Here is a 5,205-nt window from a genome sequence, read left to right on the forward strand (position 1 = left end):
TATGTTAATTTATTCTAATATTAATTATTATATAATAATAATATTAATTACGTCGTTAGAAGTAGGGAATTCTGCAATTTGATGAAAATTTATATGTTCAAATATTTATTCTCCGATAAACTTTCGTAATATTTGCACCATTATTAGAAGAAATTGTCTTCTTTATTAAAAATCTTTCCAGCCATAATTCAATTGACAATTTTAGCCACTTTGTACTCGTATATCTTAATTATGTCACTTGATGGATATACGAGACCTCCTTTATCTTTGCTTTGACGTTCAAAAGTGCCTTCCTGGTCTATTTGAAATAAATATGTTTGACTTTGACATTGGCCATGATAAACTTATGGCAAGGGTTGCTATGCTTTGTGATAAGTGCTCCAACACAAATGTCACAATTAATATTTTTAATTAATATTCGTGCAATATGTCCTGCAACGTGTGCTATTACTTGACTACTATATTCTGTTATGTTTTCTAAAAGCTCTCCAACTTCTTGCTCTTCTGTAATATCTTCTGACCAATGTTCTGATTCCAATCAAAACAAGATGTTCCATTTATGCGCTCCACTGCGGATGAACATTTTAAAATGGATTGATGGATGGACAACCATTTCCAGATCCATAATCCTTCAATTCTAGATGAACCACGAGTTCTTTATATGCTGCTACAAACTGCGTTGCTGGTGGATTAATATTTGATCCACCATGACTTCTTAATTATATTACAATAAAAGTTCTGAATGATCTTGGCTGAGCTTATAAAGTGGCAAATATATTAAAACTTTTTCCTGGATGAGAGTTGGATAGAGATGTTTTAGCGCTTCAATGCATCCTATAAACCGTAGAAATCCATATTTTCGAGGACTTTCAATGCATCCTAAACCGTAGATATAGTCCAATTTTAGAATCTTTATTAGAATCCATGTTTAATTAGTCGTAAACCTGAATTGCGTTGCGTTCATTTAAAGCTTTCTTAAATCCATGTTAATATAGGCTTTTTGAATTAAACACATCGAACATATTACATATTAATTAATATAAGAAAATGTTCGGTAGCCTCACTTTCATTGAATGCGGCAATTTACAACTTTTCTACAGAATCTTCTGCTTCTGTTACGCTTAAGCTAAAGAGCTGTGTAGCCAACTTTACCTTCATTCTTTGATTGTTAAAATTGATATGACGGTCTTTTAGTTTATTCGCCAAATTGAACTTTTAATTTTGCTGTATATTGTTTAATTCTATTAAATATTGCCACCTTAAGATTGTTCCGTGATTGTCGGTAAATATTTGAGAAGTTTGGAAAGTATTTCTAATAAGTTTTATCATATGGCATGGGTCTAATATAACCGCTAACACTTATAGAATCTTTCGTAAAAGGATGCTTAAATTTAGTATTATGGTCTTGCAAAGAACAACCCAGATGTTTGATCATTGATATGTTAGCAGCACATTCATCAAATATTAATGCCACAATTTTGATGCCTACTTCATGAACACGTTCAATGCATTGCTTAACGGAAGTGGCAGGACAGAAGAATAGCCAGCCACCTAACGATTAAAAAAATGATTGCAAGAGTAAATTACTAAAGTGAATTATAATATTGTAGCGACATTGTGTTAATATCTATTCCAACTCTTTTGATTGTAGCGGCACTGGCCACTCAAGCAATGATATGTTTGTCACACCTTTTGTTTTTTCCTATAATTTTATCTTAGGGTCAATTTATGCTAGCGCAGAGTCAAAGCGCGAACCATGGCATTGAACGAACGTATTTTATTAAATAAAATGGATAATGAAACATCACTTCGGTTCATTGAAATGTATGGCTCCCACAGTCCATTATGGGATACCAGACGCAAAGAATACCACGACAATACTATAAGAGAAGATCTATGGGATCAAATTGCTCAAACATTTATACAACCAAAAGCAGCGTTAAAATTAAAAGCCTTTTGAGTTCCTATAGAAGGGAGAGAAACAGGGAAAAAACCAAGTAATGTTACCGGTTCTGGTAAGTTTAATCGTATTACATTTTGTAACAATTGGTACTTATAATTATAAATCAGTAGCTGTTTACATATTCACTATACTAATTCTTAATTATCTCTAAACGCGTGGACCGCGACTCGTGGTTTTAGACCTGGACCTTTCATTTGACACCATAATCGTCAAGATATCTCAACAAACAAAACATCTAATCTTCAAGTTCCCTCGTGATTATCCAACATGTATGAAACGCGTAATTCAATTTTTAATAAGACACAAGACCAGCTTATGGTTTAGTTATTTTAATGTTCTTTTTTCTGTTTCAGGTAGAAACAAGGTCTATAAATCCAAATGGTTTGCTTATGAAGCATTTAGTTTTTTACACGACAGGAATAACCCTATTGATGCAGTGGTAAGTACCTATTTCTCGCCAGATTAGTGCGTGGCGGGATGAGCTCCGGCGCGATCTCATGGCGGAATGGCAGCAACGACTGTCGCAACCGAGGGTTGGGCTCGCTGTCATTGCAGTCCCCTCTTTGAGAAGTGGCTAGAGGGGCGCCATGGCGTCCTCACCTACCGCCTGACCCAGGTGCTTACCGGACACGGGAGTTTCGGTAGGTTCCTGTTTCTGATTGCGAAGACCGCCCGGAGGACATGGTGGAACATACGGTTGCGGTCTGCCTTGCTTGGGCTGAGCACCGCCGTGTCCTTAGGGATGTGGTCGGCGACGGCAACCTCTCGCGTCCGGCACTGGTACAAGCCATGGCGCGCGTCCCCATGCCTCAAAGAACCATTAGACCACCACAGATAGAACCCAGTAGGGCTGATGCCTCATCCGGAGCTGCGGACTACCTAGCGGGTTTACCGGAGCTCCGGTTCAAAAAGCAGGAGTAAGAACGGGGTGGTTTTTAGTCAGTAAGAGTCTGACACTCCCTCTCGCCTCGCCCAAGGCGAGAGAAGTCATTGGATGATTTTCCCCCTTAAAAAAAGTACCTATTTCTTTTATATTTTTATTAGACTACTAGCTTGTGTCCGCGACTTCGTCCACGGAAAATTAAAAAAAATAGGGTTGTACTACCCCTGACATTTAGGGGGATGAAAAATAGATGTTGGATATGGATAGAATAGATTCTCATAGATACCGGATAACCACAAAAAATTTCATCAAAATCGGTCAAGCCGTTTCGAAGGAGTATGGCAACGAAAACTGTGACACAAGAATTTTATATATTAGATATCTTTCCGCAAGCGGCTTCGCCCGCGTGTTCTGGTTGTTTCTTATAAATTATAACCTAATGTTACTCAGTGAAGATGTAGCTTTGTAATAGTAAAAATAATCAAAATCGGTCTAGTAGTTTTTGAGTTAAATCCAATGAAATGAAACAAACAAAAAAATATTTCGTCTTTTTAATATTAGTTTAGATGTAACGGCCACATCATACAAACAGCCCGCATACTACAAAATCTATGAGATCAAATAATGTTAAGTGGCTGTTTATTAATTTCGGTCATTTATAACCTAAGGTTATATAATTACATATTTAATACATTGGCTGCCAACAAAAATCTGTTGAAGGCAAATCCTCCGCTAGCGCCCGTCACTTCTGCCCCCCATGGCGTTTAATGTGTTAATATCTTTCTTGCCAATCAATCGATCCGTTTGTCATAAAATATCTTGACAAAAAATACGAAAATCAGAAGAAGTGGTAATAAATTGATTTGGAGTAAAGGTAGCTGTTTCAATCGTTGAGTAATTTGTTTTTTTTTTTAATAAACAGTCTCTGCGAAGTAAATTATGCAAGTGAACAGTAGCCAGAACTATAGTTTTGGCAGTTTTTGGGCTTAAAATCATTGTACTTCTCAATACTCTAAATTTTGCCGACATGATTCCAAAAGCATTTTCTACTACTTGGCGTGCCATTGATAGTCTATAGTTGAAAATCCTTTCTTTTGACCCTTTTGGATGAATTCCTGCAAATGGTGTCATCAAATGTGTACTTAATGCAAAAGCTCGATCTCCTAATATTACATATGGTATTTTAGTTATGTAGGGTATTTGTAAATTTTCTGGTGCTGGTACATTAAGTTGATTATTTTCTAGCTATATAAACTCCTCCATCTGAAATTCGAACTTGGCTTCCTATGTTAACATACATAAAATTGTAGTTTGCGTCTACTAATGCTAATAGCACAATACTAAAGAACTTTTTATAATTAAAATATTCAGTGCCGCTACGAATAGGAGCTTGAATAGTAATGTGTTTTCCATCTAACGCCCCAATAGTGTGCGGAAAATTCAATTTTTCTTCGAAGTCTTTAGATACTGCTTTCCAGTCTTGATCTGAAACTGGTAGCTGAAAAAAATTAAAAAAAAATTGTTCCAGGATTGTGGCTCACACTAAGAGCCAGGTAATACAGAACAAGGCATTTCAGAACAAGGCACTTCAGAACCAGAAACTTCAGAACAAGGCACTCGAGACCAAGACACAAATACCAAGAAGCCAAGAAAAGAAATGCCCGCTAACAAGAGGACATATCAAGAGTCAGAATATAATGCTGAAAATCAAATGATAGAAGAGCATTAGAAGTAATGCGAAAACAAAATGACAGTAGTAATGATCCTTACGTTGCTTTTGGAATGCACATAGCAGCCGAACTAAGAAAATATGATGCCACAACCTTAACGAAAGTCAAACATTCAATAAGTAATATACTATGCGAAGCTGATATGGGGCTCCTCAATCGATCATCAACACAAGATAACAGACGAGGATATTTCACTTCACAGTTTACCGATCTTGACTCATCATTTTCTAGTAACATGGGTACTGGTCTTACACAATTGATTCACGATTTAGATGTAGATAAATATTGTGATTTAGTTGAAAACAACTGTGATTGACGTATGATGTATAATTATAAATAAAAACAAATAAATTGATCTGTTCTTTAAAATATTTCGCCAAATAATAAAAATAATATAAGTAAAAAAGTTCAAATAATATAAAATTCAAATAAAGTAAAATAATATAAGTAATTTACCTGTACCATGTCCTTAAGAGCTTTCGCTATGGCATCGCACACTTCTTAGTAGGGGAGCCCATGAAGGAATTTCGGTAGTTACTCGAGCGCGTCAGAATAGTAAATGGGGAATACCTAGTGTCATGTTGAAGATTTAATCAGAGTGGGAATGTGGTGGGTACCACATTCCCACT

The 5,205-nt window shown here is 36.1% G+C and overlaps 1 pseudogene; it reads left to right on the plus strand.

The window, feature by feature from the left end:
- Positions 1–1,637: 1,637 nt before the first annotated feature.
- On the plus strand, positions 1,638–4,892 carry LOC118266536 (uncharacterized; annotated as a pseudogene).
- The last annotated feature ends 313 nt before the right edge of the window (positions 4,893–5,205 follow it).

Source organism: Spodoptera frugiperda, chromosome 25 (assembly GCF_023101765.2).
Source record: "Spodoptera frugiperda isolate SF20-4 chromosome 25, AGI-APGP_CSIRO_Sfru_2.0, whole genome shotgun sequence".
Lineage (NCBI taxonomy): Eukaryota > Metazoa > Arthropoda > Insecta > Lepidoptera > Noctuidae > Spodoptera > Spodoptera frugiperda.